This window comes from Puma concolor, chromosome A2, assembly GCF_028749965.1.
Source record: "Puma concolor isolate L17-30 chromosome A2, mPumCon1.1.hap2, whole genome shotgun sequence".
Taxonomy (NCBI): Eukaryota; Metazoa; Chordata; class Mammalia; order Carnivora; family Felidae; genus Puma; species Puma concolor.
In genome coordinates this window covers 85,618,499-85,639,927 of record NC_141668.1, presented here as the reverse complement: position 1 = coordinate 85,639,927, position 21,429 = coordinate 85,618,499, and positions in this window count along the sequence as shown.

Below are 21,429 nucleotides of genomic sequence, written 5' to 3'. Positions count from 1 at the left end.
CTTTATGTCTTCAAATCTGAAGGATAACTTTGCTGAATAGGGTATTCTTGGCTTGAAGTTTTTATCTTTCAACATTTTGAATATGTCACTCCATTGTCTCCTGGTTTATAGAATTTTTGCTGAAAAATCAGCTGGTAGCTTTATGTGGATTCCTCTGCAGGCTGGTATACTCTTTTTCCCTGGATGACTTTAAAGTTCTTTATCATTGCCTTTTGGTGGTTTTAATACAATGTGTCTTGGAGAAGGTCCTCTGCACTAAGATAATGAGATGTTGTATTAGTTTTGTGGATTTGTATATCCATTCTTTCCCCAGGTTTGAGAAACTTTCAGCTATTATCTGTTTGGTTTTTTTTTTTTTTTTAATTTTTTTTTTCAACGTTTATTTATTTTTGGGACAGAGAGAGACAGAGCATGAACGGGGGAGGGGCAGAGAGAGAGGGAGACACAGAATCGGAAACAGGCTCCAGGCTCTGAGCCATCAGCCCAGAGCCTGACGCGGGGCTCGAACTCACGGACCGCGAGATCGTGACCTTGCTGAAGTCGGACGCTTAACCGACTGCGCCACCCAGGCGCCCCTAATTTTTTTAAGTCTACTTATGTTGAGAGGGAGAATACACAAAACATGAGCTGGGGGAGAGGTGGGGAGAGAGGGTGAGGGAGAAAGAGAATCCCAAGCAGGCTCTGCACTGTTAGCATGAAGCTGGATGCAGGGCTCAAGCACATGAACCATGAGATCATGAACTGAGCTGAAACCAAGAATCAGATGCTTAACAATGGAGCCATCCAGGAGCCCGTCAGCTATTATTTCTTTTAATACACTTTCTGCCCTTACTCCCTCTCTTCTTCTCCTGGTATAGCCATTATTTTTTTTTTAAGATTTTATTTTTAAGTACTCTCTGCACCCAACATGGGCCTCAAACTTAGAACCCTGAGATCAAGAATCACATGCTCTGACTGAGCCAGCCAGGGATCCAGAGGCAGCAATCTTATATTGACTTTCCTAATGGAGTCTGATAGTTCACATGGAGTTTCTTTACTTTTTTAAAACATGAGTTCTCTCTACTCTTCCAACTGAATTATTTTGATATTCCTATACTTGAGCTTACTTATTGTCTCTTCCAATGGTTTCTAGTGGCCTCTCATTTATTGAATTCTTCAGCTGTAGAACTTTAATCTCTTTGGTACTCCATCTGTTCACTACATTTTATTCCTGAGAACATGGTATTACCTTTCTGAGTTTTCATTGAAAAATGCTATTTTGGATTCTTTATCAGTTAGATTACAATATCCCATGTCTTTGGGTTCAGTTGCTGGAAAATTATCATTTTCCTTCTGAAAAACCATACTAGCATGATTTTTCATAGTGTTTGATGAAAAATAACTCTGCCACTGCACTTCAAGTGCTAACAACTTTCTTGTTTAGGTAAGGTTTTGTTTACTTTGATTCTAGCAATTCAACATGTTGGTAATTAGGAACCTTCCTTTTGTTTTCCAGATAGTGGCACTAGAGCACTAGTTTTTGGTTTCTCTTGGCAGAGCTGACTCAATGCTGAGGTTGGGAATGTACACATTAAAAAAAAAACTGGCAAGGAAAAAAGGAGTATGGCAGCAGACTGGGGTGAGGTGTGTGCTTAGCAGTGGGGCATCATGAATGCCCAGGGCCTGGTAGTGTGGGTCCTTTAGGGGTGGGGCAGGGGTCATGGGTAGTCATCTTGCCAGAATCCCAGGACAGACAACAAGAAACACTTTCCTTCAGTTGGTTGTCTCCCTTCTTCCCTTTCCTCTGTCAGCCCCTAGTCACTGAAGTCTCTTCCCGAAGAGAGCAATGGGGGTCCCCAGCTGCTGGGCAGAGCCACGCAGACCCCCACTCACCCCCTTCACCTTCCACCTCCTCTGCCAAGAAAGTGCTGAGTACTGTGGGGACCTGCCACTGTCACCACTCTTCTCTGTCCACAGCCTCCTTTGAGGTCCAGTCCACCCACTTTGGGGTCTACAGATGGGTGGAGTCTCAGGTATCCTTGTGTGCTGCACAGAGGTGCCTTTTTTAGTTTAGAAAGTTTGATTAGTTGTAAGTTGAAAAGAAGAGAAAAAAAAAAATATGCTACCATGATGATGGCATCGTTTTGTTCCAGGTCTTAAAACCATCTATTTCTCCTCCATAAATACTGTCTTGCTTAACTGAATAAATACTTAATATTGAAAAATATGAAATGGTGGTATATTTTATTTCCCCCATGGTTACCACTTAGAGTATTATTCTTTTAGTTTCCAGTTAGGTGCAGTCCTATTTTGCAGCAAAGAGTTACATAAAGTATGATTGACTACTTAGGGAAATTAAATCTCCAACAAGGGTTAATTTCTGAGTAAGTTATCCTATCTCTAGGAAGAGGTAAGCCAAATACAGAAGAGACATGGAGATAAAGAACTGAGGGCCAATGAGCTGAGTTTTATGAGATTATTCAAGGAAAATGTGGGAACACTAGACAATGATAGGTGAAGGCACTTAGAGGAAGCCAGAAGTGATGTGGGGAGAATGAGCACCACAAGATAACAGTGCCGTGCTAGTCATGAGTAAATAGTGCTTCAAGAAGGGGATTACCTTAAAATATAAAACGCCAAAGAGGAACCACAGAGGGTTAAAGTGAAGGTTAAGTATTATTTAAGTAGTTAGGATGTCACTACTGACTCTGTCTTTGACAAAGCCAGATTGCAGGGCTTTTAACACTATTTGACATATGGGAAAAGTTCCTATTCTTCTTCAAAGAAAGTTTGGAAGAGAATTTGTTTGGGAATCTAGGATAGCAGGAAATCTTTGTAGTCTTAAAAAGGGAGAGTTTGGGCGCCTGGGTGCCTCGGTCAGTTGAGCATCCAACTCTCAGTTTTGGCTCAGGTCACGATCTCATGGTTGGTGGGATGGAGCCCATGTAGGCTCCTTATTAACAGCATGGAGCCTGCTTGGGATTCCCTCTCTTCCCCTCTCCCTCTCTGTCTGCCCTTCCCCTGCTGGCACAGGCACACTCACTCTCTTTCTGTCTCTAAAAAGTAAATAAACTTAAAAAAAGGGGGGTGGGGTGGGAGAGAGTTTTATGCAGTTACAATCAGAAAAAAAGATATTTAATGGAGCAAGTCCTGGGGATGGTAAAGTAAGATAAAATCAAGATTACAAGTACAAGAGCTAACTCTGTAAAATAGAGTGGCACACTTCTCTTGTTAAAATTTGAAGGTAGAAAAGGACTGAAAATAAAGGAAATTATGAAAACAGAATGTTCTTTTGAAAGATGATCGTGTAAAACCAACTATTAGATGAAGGTAACTAGAGTAAGAATAAAATAAAAGTTTGTGGAGAATACTCTAGTTTGCGAATAATTGCTTTAAGGAAAGGGGAGTTAATGCTGATTAGTCAATACATAGAATTCTTAACTGATTACAGGCTGATTCAAAAGAGCAGCATGTATTCGTAATGTCTGGGTGCAAGGCTATCTGACTGCCTGGCAATGCTTGGCAGCCTAAAATTAGGGGGTACAGAGGAGATAGATTTCTCCAGAGATGGTATCAGGATAGTTGTAGTGAAAAGACAAAGAGACCACAGCATTATTAGTGAACTGGCTAAAGGAGGCTCTTGAGACAATTTGAACAAAACTGTAAGTATTAAAGTTTCAAACTAAAGTTTGACTCAGGAAACCTTTGGGGTTTATGGAGTTGCTCCCAGCTTATTTCTGGTGTAGGTTTAACTGCAAAATTTGCATCAGTACTCCCTTGAATGATCTGATCTCAAAGATTTAAACTCTATTTGTTTTCTATAAACATAGGCCAAAGGGAGTGGAAAAAAACATCAAGCTGAAAATCAATAGTTCAAAACTGCCCCTATTCTGTGTATGTAGTTGATATAAAATGATGATGCAGGGAGAATTCAATTATATACATATTCACTATAGAGATGTAAAGCTTTATGAAATCACATTGAAACTTTATTAGAAAGTACAGAGTCTAAACCCTAGTCACCCTCACCCCCCCCCCCCGATCAATACAAAAGTTAAAAGTAGTCTTGGTTCAAGATACAAAATATTTGACATATTTTGTTCTTCTACACTAAATTTTTTATTGAGAGAATCATAGAAGAAGTGGTGAGATAAAATAATCTTTAAAATATTCAGCTTATTTTAGCTTTAATGTGTCCTACATCTAGCTGGAAATGTTATTTTCCATCTTCAGCCATTTCTTCTTGCTTCACTCAATGTTACTTAGATTACCTCAGATAGATTAAGATAATGCATCTTTTGTTGAGTGAAAAAAATAATTCATTTATTAACTTCTGGATTATCTCATATTATTATGAAATGTATGATGCTATGTTAGATTACAAAAAGGAAAGGAATATCTATTTCTCTCCTTCAAAATCTAACATTTGAGACTTTTGGTTTTTGATCTCTGGAGTTCTTGTGAAGACTGACATTCAGTCTTGAGTTAGGGAAGACAGGCATTGGGTTTTTAAATATTTATCTTTATTAATTTAATCCTAAATGTGTCCATGAAGCCTTATGGATTAAAGATAATCATGATTCACCTAAAAGTCAAATAGTGATTGTGTAATTCCCCACACTCAGATTTTAACTTCTGGGCAATGAAACGAAAGGTAGGTATAATCGCCTATAAAAGAAAATTTCAAAATCTGTATCATAGGAGAGAAACAGTAAAATAGATTTTCTCTGCTTTTATACAAGAGAAAGAGGCAACTGCTTCCTCTGCCCTCCCAAAAGGAGAAAAGTATTTTTTTGCTCCTTGGAGTTGAATGAGAATTATCCTGTGTTCTTCCTGTAATCTTTTGGAATGTAAATATCTCTCTCCAAAGGCCAGATAAGATTCAATGTCTCTAGATTTTATGACTAAAGATGTTGCCAAGGTCATAGGCCTCATTTCCTCTTGAAATGTAAATTAATACCTCTAGAGTTAGGTCACTATCTCTGTAGTTCTCTAGACCATCTATGCAGAGGCCAACTAACTTCCCAAGTTTTGTTGTTAGCTGATGATACCCCGTTTCAGCAAAAATCATTAAAAATGCTCCAACTCTCCAGAAACACAAAAATCTTTTATTCCCTCACAATAGATGAACTAGGGATTTCTTGGAAAGAGGTCATAGGAAGATATTGGTAATCCATAAGTAGAGTAAGGAGGATAGACAAACAATAGGTAATCTGCAGATACTGATGTTCATTTAGGCAGAATGTAGGCTCTAGTGACTACCTGACATGCTTGGATGTCAGATCCTAGAATAAAATCTTGACACGAAAGAGGTCAGAGTCTGGTATAGAAACTCATAAAAGAAACTGAGGGGCGCCTGGGTGGCTCAGTCGGTTGAGCGGCCGACTTCAGCTCGGGTCATGATCTCGCAGTCCGTGAGTTCGAGCCCCGCGTCAGGCTCTGTGCTGACAGCTCAGAGCCTGGAGCCTGTTTCAGATTCTGTGTCTCCCTCTCTCTGACCCTCCCCCGTTCATGCTCTGTCTCTCTCTGTCTCAAAAATAAAATAAATGTTAAAAAAAATTTAAAAAAATAAATAAAAGAAACTGAGTTATGGTACAGAAAGCAGTTTTTAAGAAAATGTACAAAGTTGAAAAGGTGCCATAAAAAAAACAAGAAAGAGATGTGGGATAAAGATTTGGTTCTTTGTTATAAAAATTCTATATTCTATACCTACATATGGGTATTCATTCTTGGAGCACTTGTGGACCCTTGCTGAAAATTCATGGCTCTCTCCTAGAAAATTGTCTGCGGGGGCACCTGGGTGGCTCAGTCAGTTAAGGGTACCACTGTTGGTTTGGGCTCACGTCATGATCTCATGGTTTATGAGTTCAAGCCCAGCATCAGGCTCCATGCTATGGTGCAGAGCCTCCTTTGGGATTCTCTTTCTCCTCCGCTCCCCCCCGACCCCACTACTCTCCTGCTTATGCACACTCTTTCTCTTTCTTTCAAAATAAATAAACTTAGAAATTTTTCTTTTGTCATTTCTTTGGTATCTTCTTTCCCTCTATATTTTCCAATCCCATTAAAATAAATTTTTCCATCACATAGATATTAGATTTGTTGGGTTCATCCTCTGCTTCCTCTTGTATTTTCTCTATTTTTTTTTCCTATCCTCTGGAAGATCTCCTTGACTACTATTAAATATTTTTTTAATCTACAAATATATGTTATAATAACAAAAAGTCATTATTATTATATTGGTCATAGCTTTTTATTTGTATTTTGTGAATGTGGTATCTTCACACATATATGAGACTATTAATCAGAATATTTAATTTTTTTCCTTTCTTAGAACTTAGATTTCATCCAAGATGATTTTTCCCCAAGTTTCTTGTTTCTCTACTCATTCACGTCAAACCTTTTTCCAAATGTTATATGACTCTTGACTGTCCACATTTAACAATGAAAAGTGTGACTGGAGGTTCTGGAGAGTATCTTGGGGTTACTAGCAGACAACTTCATTTTTGAGTGAATGGTACAGATGGTGGCTCACCAAATGCCAGAAGAAGGGAGTTTCAACTCTGTAGGGCTGACTTCCATATAAGTTTCTCTGATTTCGTTCCAGTCTTTTTTTGTTTTTAGACTTCTGATTGTTTTTATTTAGATATAAACATATGAGTATAGGTAATGAATTAACATATTATTGGGGGAAAGGATTTTCTTCCTTGTAGACTTCCTGTTCAACTTTTTAATGCCCCAGTCCTTACTCAGGCCCTTTTCCATTTATGCTCTCTGAGTTCTGAGTTTGTCCTGAACGTCACTTTACTTTGTGGAGACTCTCCAATTGCAGCTCCCACTTAAAATATCTTTGGTGGTTTCCTCCTGTCTGCTTCATCAGCTAACACCCTTCCTTCTGCCATCTGTATTTTGCCTTTTTGTTTAAACTCTCCTGAAACTTCCTTTCCTGTTGTTGTCTTGCTGTGGACACATCATTCTTATTACTTTTCTATAATTGTCTGTCATCTGGATGTAAACGAACACACTGGATTTTAAGCCAGGCACTAAGGTCAAGGTCTAACCTCTATGGCTAAACAGATGAATTCTATGAGATTCTTTGTGAGGGAATTTAGTGAGGAGAGAGCTGAAATGAGAAGGAAGCCAGATCCACGTTACCTTAGCCTTAAACCAAATATCACCTGTCCTGAGAAACAAACAAGTAACACCTAATCCAAAGAGGCAGTAAATGGGATGGAAACAAATATAAAACTATTGATTTTTAGTTAACAATGTAATTTGAATATTTAACAACTAAATATGAGTGAAACAAGGCAACAAATAGGCTAAACAATCTCCACTATAGAAATATGAAAGTAATGAGAATCTTACAAACAATTACTTTAGATTCAGTTTCTGTGATTATTCCATTTACTTCCTTCCTGGCTGTACCGACAATTCCTTGGATACACTTAAATGCTGCAAGTGTTTCCTTGATAATCCCAAATCAGACACACCAAAACAAAATAGTCAGAACTAGGGTTATTCCACATTTTGGAGGATCTATTTCTTAGTGTTTATGAAAAATCCTTAGATTAGGTTCATGCTCTAATGGCCTCAAAAACATTATTATTGTTCTGATGGACAGTAGATGGTACATTCAGGCAATCCAGGTGCCAAGATCTAATGATTTGGTCCTGTGTATGCTAAATCAGTATATACTTGGATATATGATTAGAACTACAAAATCATAAAACATATGGTTTAGAAAACAGTTTATAGTATTTCAGACCCAATAGAAATGCTTTAACACACACTGAAGACTATATTCTAATGATTCATATAAAGTAAAATGATGTATTTTGTAAAAGGAGCAACATTTAGACTGTAAATGAAAGGTTTATATAAAGAAATAAAACTATAGTATTAAAATCATAATAATGAACACATTGATCAGGTGTAAAAACAAGTATGCATATAGTTCTAAAATTCATAATAATTAAGTGCTTAAACCAATAACTGCTTTGGTCCCCACCATCCAGTATCATTCTCTTAAGGCAGTGAATGAGACAATAGAAATGTATATTAAACTTTTCTTTTTGTCTTATTTTTTAATGTGAAATTTATTGTCAGATTGGTTTCCATACAACAGCCAGTGCTCATCCCAACAGGTGCCCTTCTCAGTACACATCACCCACTTTCCCCTCCCCCCCACCCCCATCAACCCTCAGTTTATTCTCAGCATTTAAGAGTCTCTTATGGTCTGCCACCTTCCCTCTCTGGAACTTTTTTTTCACCCTTTTCCTCCCTGCTGGTCTTCCGTTAAGTTTTTCAGGATCCACATATGAGTGAAAACATATGGTATCTTTCTTTCTCTGCTTAACTTATTTCACTTAGCATAACACTCTCCAGTTCCATCCACATGGCTACAAAAGTCCAGATTTCATTCTTTCTCATTGCCAAGTAGTATTCCATTGTATATATAAACCACAACTTCTTTACCCATTCATCAGTTGATAGATATTTAGGCTCTTTCCATAATTTGGCTATTGTTGAAAGTGCTGCTATAAACATTGGGGTACAAGTGCCCCTACACATCAGCACTCCTGTATCCTTTGGGTAAATTCCTAGCAGTGCTATTGATGGGTCATAGGGTAGATCTATTTCTAATTTTGGGGGGAACCTCCACACTATTTTCCAGAGTGGCTGCACCAGTTTGCATTCCCACCAACAATGCAAGAGGGTTCCCGTTTCTCCACATCCTGTCCAGCATCTATAGTCTCCTGATTTGTTCATTTTAGCCACTCTGACTGGTGTGAGGTGATATCTCAGTGTGGTTTTGATTTGTATTTCCCTGATGAGGAGTGATGTTGAGCATCTTTTCATGTGCCTGTTGGCCATCTAGATGTCTTCTTTAGAGAAGTGTCTATTTTCTTCACTGGATTCTTTGTTTTTGGGTGTGGAGTTTGGTGAGTTCTTTATACATTTTGGATTCTAGCCCTTGGTCTGATATGTCATTTGCAAATATCTTTTCCCATTCTGTCGGTTGCCTTTTAGTTTTGTTGATTGTTTCCTTTTCAGTACAGAAGCTTCTTACCTGGATGAGGTCCCAAAAGTTAATTTTTTGCTTTTAGTTCCCCTGCCTTTGGAGATGTGTCAAGTAAGAAATTGCTGTGGCTGAGGTCAGAGAGGTGTTTTCCTGCTTTCTCCTCTAGGGTTTTGATGGTTTCCTGTCAGGTCCTTCATCCATTTTGAGTTTATTTTTGTGACTGGTGTAAGAAAGTGGTCTAGTTTCAATCTTCTGCATGTTGCTGTCCAGTTCTCCCAGCACCATTTGTTAAAGAGACTGTCTTTTTTCCATTGGATATTCTTTCCTGCTTTGTCAAAGATTAGTTGGCCATACATTTTTGGGTCCATTTCTGGAGTCTATATTGTATTCCATTGGTCTATGTGTCTGCTTTTGTGCCAATACCATGCTGTCTTGATGATGACAGCTTTGTAGTAGAGGCTAAAGTCTGGGATTGTGGTGCCTCCCGCTTTGGTTTTCTTCTTCAGTATTACTTTGGCTATTCAGGGTCTTTTGTGGTTCCATACAAATTTTAGAATTGCTTGTTCTAGCTTCGAGAAGAATGCTGGTGCAATTTTGATTGGGATTGCATTGAAGATGTAGATAGCTTTGGGTAGTATTGACATTTTAACAATAGTTATTCTTCCAATCCATGAGCACAGAATGTTTTTCCATTTCTTTATATCTTCTTCAATTTCCTTCATAAACTTTCTATAGTTTTCAGCATACAGATCTTTTACATCTTTGGTTAGGTTTATTCCTAGGTATTTTATGCTTCTTGGTGCAATTGTGAATGGGATCAGTTTCATTATTTGTCTTTCTGTTGCTTCATTATTACTGTATAAGAATGAAACTGATTTCTATACATTGATTTTGTATCCTGTGACTTTGCTGAATTCATGTATCTGTTCTAGTAGACTTTCAGTGGAGTCTATCGGGTTTTCCATGTATAATATCATGACATCTGCAAAAAGTGAAAGCTTAACTTGATCTTTGCCAATTTTGATGCCTTTGATTTCCTTTTGTTGTCTGATTGCTGATGCTAGAACCTCCAACACTATATTAAACAACAGCAGTGAGAGTGGACATCCCTGTCGTGTTCCTGATCTCAGGGGGAAAACTCTGAATTTTCCCCCACTGAGGATGATATTAGCTGTGGGCTTGTCATAAATGGCTTTTATGTTTAAGTGTGTTCCTCCTATCCTGATTTTCATGAGGGTTTTTATTAAGAGAGGATGCTGAATTTTGTCAAATGCTTTTTCTGCATCGATTGACAGGATCATATGGTTCTTATCTTTTCTCTTATTAATGTGATGTATCACACTGATTGATTTGCGGATGTTGAACCAGCCCTGCAGCCCAGGAATGAATCCACTTGATCATGGTGAATAATTCTTTTTACATGCTGTTGGATTCGATTTGCTAGTATCTTAATCAGAATTTCTGCATCCATGTTCATCAGGGATATTGGCCTGTAGTTCTCTTTTCTTGCTGGGTCTCTGTCTGGTTTAGGAATTAAAGTAATGCTGGCCTCATAGAATGAGTCTGGAAGTTTTCCTTCCCTTTCTATTGTTTGGAACAGCTTGAGAAGGATAGGTATTATCTCTGCTTTAAATGTCTGGTAGAATTCCCCAGGGAAGCCATCTGGTCCTGGACTCTTATTTGTTGGGAGATTTTTGATAACTGATTCAATTTCTTTGCTGGTTATGGGTCTGTTCAAGTTTTCTATTTCTTCCTGTTTGAGTTTTGGAAGTGTGTGGGTGCTTAGGAATTTGTCCATTTCTTCCAGGTTGTCCAGTGTGTTGGCATATAATTTTTCATAGTATTCCCTGATAATTGCTTGTATTTCTGAGGGATTGGTTGTAATAATTCCATTTTCATTCATGGTGTTATCTATTTGGGGCATCTCCCTTTTCTTTTTGAGAAGCCTGGCTAGACGTTTATCAATTTTGTTTGTTTTTTCAAAAAACAAACTCTTGGTTTCATTGATCTGCTCTACAGTTTTTTTAGATTCTATATTGTTTGTTTCGGCTCTGATGTTTATTATTTCTCTTCTTCTGCTGGGTCTGGGGTATCTTTGCTGTTCTGCTTCTATTTCCTTTAGGTGTGCTGTTAGATTTTGTATTTGGGATTTTTCTTGTTTCTTGAGATAGGCCTGGACTGAAATGTATTTTCCTCTCAGGACTGCCTTCGCTGCATCCCAAAACATTTGGATTGTTTTATTTACATTTTCATTTGTTTCCATGTATTTTTTAATTTCTTCTCCACTTGCCTGGTTGGCCCATTCATTCTTTAGTAGGGTGTTCTTTAACCTCCATGCTTTTGGAGGTTTTCCAGACTTTTTCCTGTGGTTGATTTCAAGCTTCATCGCATTGTGGTCTGAAAGTATGCATGGGTATGATCTCAATTCTTGTATACTTATGAAGGGCTGTTTTGTGACTCAGTATGTGATCTATCTTGGAGAATGTTCCATGTGCACTCGAGAAGAAAGTATATTCTGTTGCTTTGGGATGCAGAGTTCTAAATTTATCTGTCAAGTCCATCTGATCCATTGTATCATTCAGGGCCCTTGTTTCTTTATTGATCCTGTGTGTAGATGATCTATCCAATGTTGTAAGTGGAGTATTAAAGAGCAACCAATGGTTGCAATGGTAATTGCAACCAAATTGCAACCCTGCAATTACCATATTCTTATAAATAAGGTTGCTTACATTTGTGATTGTTTTATTTATTTGGGGGCTCCCGTATTCGGCACATAGACATTTATAATTGTTAGCTCTTCCTGATGGATAGACCCTGTAATTATTATATAATGCCCTTCTTCATCTCTTGTTACAGCCTTTGTTTTAAAGTCTAATTTGTCTGATATAAGTATGGCTACTCCAGCTTTCTTTTTACTTCCAGTAGCATGATAGATGGTTCTCCATCCTTTCACTTTCAATCTGAAGGTGTCCTCAGGTCTAAAATGAGTCTCTTGTAGACAGCAAATAGATGGGTCTTTTTTTTTTTTTTTAATCCATTCTGATATCCATTCTGATCCATTTCTGTTGGAGCATTTAGTCCATTTACATCCAGTGTTATTATTGAAAGATATGGGTTTAGAGTCATTGTGATGTCTGTAGGTTTAATGCTTGTAGTGATGTCTCTGGTACTTTGTGGTCCTTGCAACATTTCACTCACAGAATCCCCCTTAGGATCTCTTGTAGGGCTGGTTTAGTGGTAATGAATTTCTTCAGTTTTTGTTTGTTTGGGGAAATCTTTATCTTTCCCTTTATTATGAATGACAGACTTGCTGGATAAAGGATTCTTGGCTGCATATTATTTCTGTTCATCACATTGAAGATTTCCTGCCATTCCGTTCTGGACTGCCAAGTTTCAGTAGATAGGTCTGCTACTACCCTTATGTGTCTACCTTTGTATGTTAGGGCCTGTTTATCCCTAGCTGCTTTCAATATTCTCTCTTTATCCTTGTATTTTGCCAGTTTCACTATGATATGTCAGGCAGAAGATTGATTCAAGTTACGTCTGAAGAGAATTCTCTGTGCCTCTTGGATTTCAATTCCTGTTTCCTTCCCCACATCAGGGAAGTTCTCAGCTATAATTTTTTCAAGTACACCTTGAGCCCCTTTCTGTTCTTCTTCTGGAATTCCTATGATATGGATATTGTTCTGTTTGATTGCATCACTTAGTTCTCTAATTCTCCTCTCGTACTCCATTTTTTTTATCTCTTTTTCTCAGCTTCCTCTCTTTCTATAATTTTATCTTCTAATTTACCTATTCTCTCCTCTGCCTCCTCAATCTGTGCTATGCTCACCTCCATTTTATTTTGCACCTCATTTATAGCATTTTTGAATTCATCATGACTATTTTTAGTCCCTGATCTCTGTAGCAATAGATTCTCTGCTATCCTCTATGCTTTTTTCAAGCCCAGCGATTAATTTTATGACTATTACTCTAAATTCTTGTTCCGTTATGTTGCTTAAGTTGTTTTTGATCAATTTGTTAGCTGTCGCTACTTCCTGGAATTTCTTTTGAAGAGAATTCTTCCATTTCATCATTTTCGCTAGTTTTCTGTCCCTTATGCGTTTTAAAAGCTTGTGTGCTCTGCACCTGTGGGCATTGCTCTATTGAAGGAGGATCACACACTGTCCAGGGCCTGGCCCTTCAGGAGGTGTTTTTTCAGGGATTGTTACTTGATCTCTGTTGTTGTGACTTTGGTTATTTTATTACCCTGCTCAAAGTAATATTTTGGACCCTCTATCAGGTGTGCTTTGATTTGTCCCTTGGAGTAGCCCTGTAAAGGAAAACAGACAAACAGGAGACAAATCACACAAACACACAAACAAATAAACAAAACCAAAACCCTAAAGACTAAAAACAAAAAACCCCAAAAGACCGACTACAAGTAAAGAAGAGGGTGGAGGCGGTGCTGATGGGAGAGCATATACAAAGAGAGAAATCACAGGGGCTGGGCGGGGGGGGGGGGAGAAATAAGCATTGATTAGGCAGAGAGACTCAAGGGCTTTTTTCCAGACAAAGAGAAAGGCAAATAAAGAAGGAGGTGGGGAAATCGAAATGAAGATAAAATTACCCAGACAGAGAAACTATATGGCTTGATTATTCCAGAGAGAGAGAAAGGAATGTAAAGAAGGAGGTGTAGAACATGTATCAAGACAGTGGATTCAATATGTCTGTTTAGACAAACCAATAACCAGATTAAGCAGCCTAGGGGAGGGAAGAGATAAGGAGGAGGAATGAGGTGTGGGGGGGATATCTATATATCCAGAATTGACCTAGAGTTAATCCAGGGAAAGCTTCATCCCTTGTAGGTAGTAGCTGTCTACAGGGTCTGTGCTGCTCTGGTGGATACCAGTTACCCAGTGCAAAGAGGCGTGGTTTGGCGTTTTTCTGGACCCACCTCCACTATGGGCCTGGGGGGTGATCCCTGAGGCCCCACCTTGGTGGTGGTTGTGGTCGTGGTGGGCGGGGGCGGGGGAATGGTGATCTCCCAGTCTCTTCTCCACGCAGCCGGACTGGTGGACTTGTTTGAGTTGTTCTCACTGTGCTGTGGTCGCAGAAAGGGCGGGCTTTCTCGCTCAGCCAACTCCCCTGACCCTGTGCTTGGCTAGGATTCAAAGTCCTGCTCAGTGTGCTCTGGCACTGGGGAAGTGCCTCTCGTGCAGCGATATGTGGTCCCGGCTGGCTTTGTCTGTGCCAGCGCACTTCGGGGAGGACCGCCTTCTACTGTGGGATGAGAGCCGCTGCCCTCACCGCAAGCCCCCGGGGTGGCGGAAACAGGCAGCCTTTGTCTTTTCCCACAGCACTCCAGGGAAACGGAGACTTTTTCCTCCTGCAGTCGGCATCCTCCGCCCAGCCACTGCACCCAGGGGTGGCAGGTTCTGTACTGTCGTGCAGCCCTCCAGGGAGGGCACCACTTTCTCCAGCTGCAGACTGAGCCTCTGACCTACCACCGCACCCAGGCCTAGCTCCCCTCCTCCCCAGGTGCGGGGAACAGGGAGCCGGCTAGAGTCCAAAAAAACCCCCGCAGTTAGACATCGGATCCTTCTCAGTCTCAGTCCAAGGTCTTTCTCCTGTCCAGATATGGTCCTGCAGTTCCCTAGCTGCTTTATGTCTTCCCTTTGTCTCTCCGCAGAAGGGGGTCCCTCCCTGTGTGCCCACGCAGCCTTTTTTTTTTTATCTCCCCCAGTTTGCAGTTACCCACCTATCTTTTTTCCAGCTTTCCCATTTTCTTCCTAGTAGATTCAGTCGCTTTTTCTCCCAGGCTCTGGTGTTCAAACTCCTTTGGCTTCTACACTTATTTGTTTGAGGGACTACACTTATTTGTTTGAGAAGTATGGATTCCCCCTACTTCTCCACCATGTTGCTCCTTTTTTTTCTCTTTTTGTCTTAAAAAACACGTGTATGTATTTTTAATAAAATATTTGTGTCACATACCACAAAATTAACCAATTTAAAGTACACAATTTGGGGTTTTTACCTATTTACAAGTCTATCACAAGATGAAACCATCACCATTATCTAATGCCATAATGTTTTCATCACCCCTGCCAACCCACCCCACCACCCCCCAAAAAAACTCCCAGACCATTAAGCAGTCATCTCTCACTCCAAACAGCCACTGGCAGCCACTCTATTCTGGCTTGCACACAGCATAATGTTTTCAGAGCTCATCCATGCTTTATCAATATTATTGCTGAAAAATATTCTGTTGTATGGATGTACCCTTTTTTATTTATTTATGAAGAAGTTGGGAGAATTTGGATTGTTACCATGTGTTTTTAGTTACTTTTTTTTCCCCTTGGGTATATGTATACCTAAAAGTAGAATTACTGGGTCATATGGAAATCTATGTTTAACTTTTTTTTAAATCAAAGTATAGATGCCATACAATGTGATTTGACAATTACATACATTGAAAATACCACAACATGTGTAGTTACCATCTGCTGTCACACAAAATTAATACAATAGTATTGACAATATTTCCTATGCTGTATTTTTGCATCCATGTGATTTATTTATTTTATAATTGAAAGTTTGCACTTCTTAATCCCCTAACCTATTTCACCCATGCCTGTACCTACCTCTCCTATGGTAACCATCAGTTTGTACTTTGTATTTATGTCTACTTTTGTTTTGTTTTTCAGATCTCAGATATATGTGAAATCATATGGCATCTGTCTTGCTCTGGCTGACTAATTTCATGTAGCATAATACATGCTAGGTCTGGCAAGATTGCATTCTTGTTTATGGCCGAATAATATTCCATTGTGTATATATACCACTTCTATCTTTTTTTCTTTTGATGGCCCCTAACGTTGCTTAGGTATCTTGGCTGTGTAAGTAATACTGCAATAAATATAGTAGCACACATACCTTTTCAATTACTCTTTTTGTTTTTTTCAAGTAAAAACTCAGATATACTGGATTTGTGGTTTGTTTGTTTTTTAATTTTTTGAGGAAATTCCATACAGTTTTCCACAGTGGCTGTTACAGTTTGTATTTCTATAAAGAGACCACAAGTATTCCTATTTATTTACATCCTTGCTAATAGTTGTTATTTCATGTCTTGAATTCTAGTCATTCTGATAGGTTGAGGTAATATCTCATTGTGGTTTTTATACGCATTTCCCTGATGCTTAGTGATATTGAACACCTTTTCATGTGTCTGTTGGCCACCTTTATGTCTTCTTTAGAGAAACAGCTCACCCATTTTTCAGTCATATTGTTTGGCCTTTTTTTGGTGTTGAGTTTCAGGAGTTCTTTATACCTGTTGAATATTAACCCTTGAACTGATAAAGCATTTGCAGATATCTTCTCCCATTCATTAGGTTGCCATTTTTGTTTTATCCATGGTTTCCTTCACTGTGCAAAAGATTTTCACCTTGATATCCTAATTGTTTATTTTTGCTTTGGTTTCTCTTGCCTGGAGAGACAAGTTTAGGAAAATATAGCCATGACTAATAACCAAGAGTTTACTGCCTATGTTTTCTTTTAGGAGTTTTATGGTTTCAGACCTCACATTTAAGTGTTTAATCCATTTTGAATTTATTTTTGTGTATGGCATAAGAAAGTGGTCCAGTTTCATTCTTTACATGTAGCTGTCCAGTTTTCCCAGTGCCATTTATTGAAGAGATTCTTTCCCCCATTGTATATTCTTGCCTCCTTTGGCATAGATTAATTGCCCCACATAAGCATGGGTTTGTGTATGGGTACCCTATCCTGTTCATTTGCGTTACGTGTCTCTGAACCAGTCCCATAGTGTTTTGATTACTACAGCTTTGTAGTATATCTTGAAATTTAGGAGGCTGATGCCACTAGCCTGTTTTCCTTTCTCAATATTGCTTTGGATATTTGAATTCTTTTGCAGTTGCATATAAATTTTAGCATCATTTGTTCTAGGTTTGTGAATAACGCTGTTTGCATTTTCATAGAGATTGCATTAAATCTGTTGATTGCTTTGGGTAGTAAGGATAATTTACCAATATTAATTCTTCCAATTCATGACCATGGGCTATTTTTCCATTTGTTTGTATCATCTTCAATTTCTTTCATGAATGTTTTATAGTAGAAGTGCTCTTAAATATAAGTATTTGATCCATTTTTAGTTAATTTTCACATATGGTGTGAGGTAGGGCTACAAAATTATTCTTTTGTTTGTGGCTGTCTTGATGTCCTAGCACCATTTGTTGAAAGTAGTATTTTCCCCCACTTAGTCTACTTCTTTGTCAAAAAATGTTGTAATTTGGAAGCATTAATATAGTACCCTAGATTCTGGTGTATAACTTCAGAAATCTGACATAAATTTTACATTCTATCCTTTATGTTTGGTTATTTTATCTTTTTGGAAACTTCTAGAAAGATACATTAACTTTAAATGATTTGAATTTTACTCTCACTACTTTAGTGTAGGAAGTTTTGTACTCCTATGCTAGGCCTTTATTCTGACATTCAAGTGGTGGCAGTTTTAAAACATATCTGAAAAGCTTTGACACTCTTCTAACACAGAGATGGGATCTATGTCTTATCTAATTGAACCTGGTCTTGATTTAGTGACTTGTTTATAACTGATGGATACATCTGAAATGATGTTGTGTGACCTTCCAAGAGTAGGTTGTAAAGGTGATGCAACTTCCACATTGCCTTCTGAAGCCCTTGCACTGGTGGTTTGAGACACAATGTAAAAAACTTGACTACCTTATAACTTCTATGTGGAAGGAGGCCACACAGACCAGATGTAGTTCATATGAATTCAGCTGAGGTCATGGCTGCAAGACAGCATCAGTTTCCAGACATATGAGTGAAGTTGATTCCCTGTGATTCAGTCACCCCTAGCTATTGACTGCTCCCTGCTGAGGGCCCAGATACTGTGCAGAAGAAATAAGTTATTCTCACTGTTCCCTGTCCAAATTTTATTTATTTATTGTTTTTTATTGAAGTCCTACTTAGCTAACATACAGTGTAAAATTAGTTTGGGTATACAATATAGTGATTCAACACTTCTATACAACAGCTGGTGCTCACCACAAGGGTCCTCTTTAATCCCCATCACCTATTTATACCTCCTCTCCCCACAGCCTCCCTATGGTAACCAGCAGTTGGTTCTCTACAGTTAAAAGTCAGTTTCTTGGTTTGCCTCTCTCTTTCTCTCTCTTTTTTCCCCTTTGCTCATTTGTTTTAAGGCAGTTTTGTTTGTTTTTGTTTTTGTTTTAATTTTAGAAAGAGAAAGAGAGTGTGAATAGGGGAGAAGGGCAGAGTGGGAGAGAAAGAATCTTAAGCAGGCTCCATGCTCAGCACAGAGTCTAATGTGGGGCTTGATCCCACAACTCTGGGATCATGACCTGTGCCGAAATTGAGTCAGATACTCAACTGACTGAGCCACCCAGGCGCCCCTCATTTGTTTGGTTTTTTAAATTGCACATATGAATGAAATCATGATATTGGTCTTGCTCTGACTGATTTCACTGAAGATAATACTTTCTAGTTCCATACATGTCATTGTAAATGGCAAGAGTTCATTTTTTTTATGGCTGAGTAATTTCCATTGTATGTATATCACATTTTCTTTATCCATTTATCAGTCGATGGACATTTGGGCTGTTTCCATAATTTGGCTATTGTTGTAGATAACGCTGCTGTAAACATTGGAATGCATGTATCCCTTCAAATAGAAACTTCTTTCTGGATATGTCTCTTGAGGCAAAGGAAACAAAAGAAAAATAAACTATTTGGACTTCATCAAAATAATAACCTTCTTCACTGTAAAGGAAACAATCAACAAAACTAAAAGACAACATGTTTGCAAATGACATATCTGATAAAGGGTTCTTATCCAAAATATATAAAAACCTTCTGTAACTCAACACCCCAAAATTTAATGATCTGATTAAAAATGGGCATAAGATATGAATAGAAATTTTTCCAAAGAAGATATCCAGATGGCCAACAAACACATGAAGATGCTCAACCTCACTGATGATCAGGGAAATACAAATCAAAACTATAATGAGATACCACCTCACACCTTTCAAAATGGCTAAAAATAAATGACATACAAAACCAGTATTGGTAAGGATGTGCAGGAAGCAGAACCCTCTTGCACTGTTATGGGTAATACAAACTGGTATAGCCACTCTGGATAACAAAATGGAAGTTCCTAAAAAGTTAAAAATAGAACTACTCTATAGTCCAGATATTGAACTACTAGTATTTACCTGTCCAAATTTTAAACCATGAAACTGTGAGGATGATTAAATGACTTATAGTAGCTAAATTTTAGGGTGTATAGCAATAATAATGATTATTTCTATGAATATAAATAACGTAATATTCAACATAACTGAACTTCTGCAATCTCTATTACTGCACTATCGTTGATGAGTGTTTTTTTCTTTGTACCATGTTTAGGAACTAGAAAGATACAGAAATACACACATATATATTATACATACATAAATATTATATATATATGTATATATATACATATACATATTATACATATTACATATACATATGTATTACATAATATCACACATTTCACATTTTAAATACCATCTGTATGTCAAAATCTGTGAACATAGGTCTTTGTTTCTTTCCTAGAGAAGTTGAAATGTAGGAGTTGGTAAATGAGGAGCTAGGCAATTCTTTTACTCACAATGCTTTGGGGCTGACTAGTAAATTAATTACAATACTTTGTGTTGACAATACACTAGGGGAATTTATTTAGATCTACTCTCAGGGCTGACTTCCCAAGAGAATGCAAGTCAATTATGGTTCTAACTCTTCCTGTCTCATTAGCTATTTGAATAATAATACATTTGAATGATGGCCCAGGAGACTAGAATTAGGAACTATTTGTCTCAGTCCCAAATGAGCTGCTTAGTCAGATAATCCTAAGTGTCCATTATTACTTTAAGCTGTGCCATGACTGACTCTGGGATGTTCTACTTAATTCCAGGAAAACTGGTGGGATATATAGCTTTATTTCTTTTAAATAAACATCTAATTGTACTAGACATCTGTAGCTTAGCAAATTAATTTTCAAATCACCAAAAAGGCTTCTAAATCAAGAGATCTATGTGGTATGTCAGTTTTCCTCAATTTCGACTTAGGACACAAATGACTACTGTGTTCTAAAAAACATGGAGTTTTAAAGATTTTTTTCAAAGTAACTATTTCTATGTAATCAAAACGAACACCCAGTGCAAAATTGGGTTGTTGTGTTATTCTGGTGGCCAGCTATCCTTTGATGCATGGAATGATAAGATACAGACTAATCTATAAAATTCCACAAATGATAATGACCTAGGTCATTATTTAAGTAAGTTGTTTAAGATAAATTATTATTTTAAAAATTGTTTTCCAGGGGGAGCCTGGGTGGCTCAGTCAGTTAAGAAACTGACTTTGGCTCAGGTCATGGTCTCATGGTTCATGGGCTCGAGCCCCATGTCAGGCTCTGTGCTGACAGCTTGGAGCCTGGAGCCTGCTTCAGATTCTGTGTCTCCCTCTCTCTCTGTTCCTCCCCTGCTCATTCTCTGTCTCTCTGTGTCTCTTAAAAATAAATAAATGTTAAAAAAAAATTAAAAATTGTTTTCCAGGATGGTATTTGCTGGGATAAGCGCTTGGTATTATATGTAAGTGATAAATCACTAAATTCTACTCCTGAAAACATTATTACACTATATGTTAGTTAACTTGGATGGAAATGAAACAAAAAAAAAATCCATAAATCTGTTTTCCAAGAGCTTGAAAGAGGAAGGGTAAAACACAGTACAGTATGACTGAAATAATATAAAAAAGAAAACCATATACCATGTAAAAACAATATGAACAGCAGTGTCAGAAAAAAAAAATAGGATGGCTCTTTTGTAAGTTGTAATTTTAAGCATCTGTAAAAGTGAACCTAAAATTTTAAGCGTCTATAAAAGTGGATTCAGTTAGCCTCTGAATTCATCTTCATAACTCTCTCGAGAAGATCAGATAAAAGGTAAAAAACAAACAAACAAACAAAAACAGCAGTTTCCCATTCCCAACAGAGGTGTTTCCTAGGTGACTACTACTCCATTTTAGTAATGTATTTTAGCCAACATGAAGACATCATTCCTTACTTGTGGCAACAGTTCTCTCTGCTATGAAATGCTGACTCTCATTAGTTGAACATTAACCCTTCATCTCAAAAACTTCAAAATTTACAGACAACATGAACCTAATCCTTCTCTAGTTTTATCTAAATCCTGTATTATCATTAAGTTCTTTCTATCATGTGTTAACACAAAATGTTCTTATAGTAACACTACTACTAGGAAGGTCATGCATGCTTTATATATGTTACATACTTATTCTTACATAGTATCTGATATAGGTGATACTGGATTTTATGAGTTGATAGG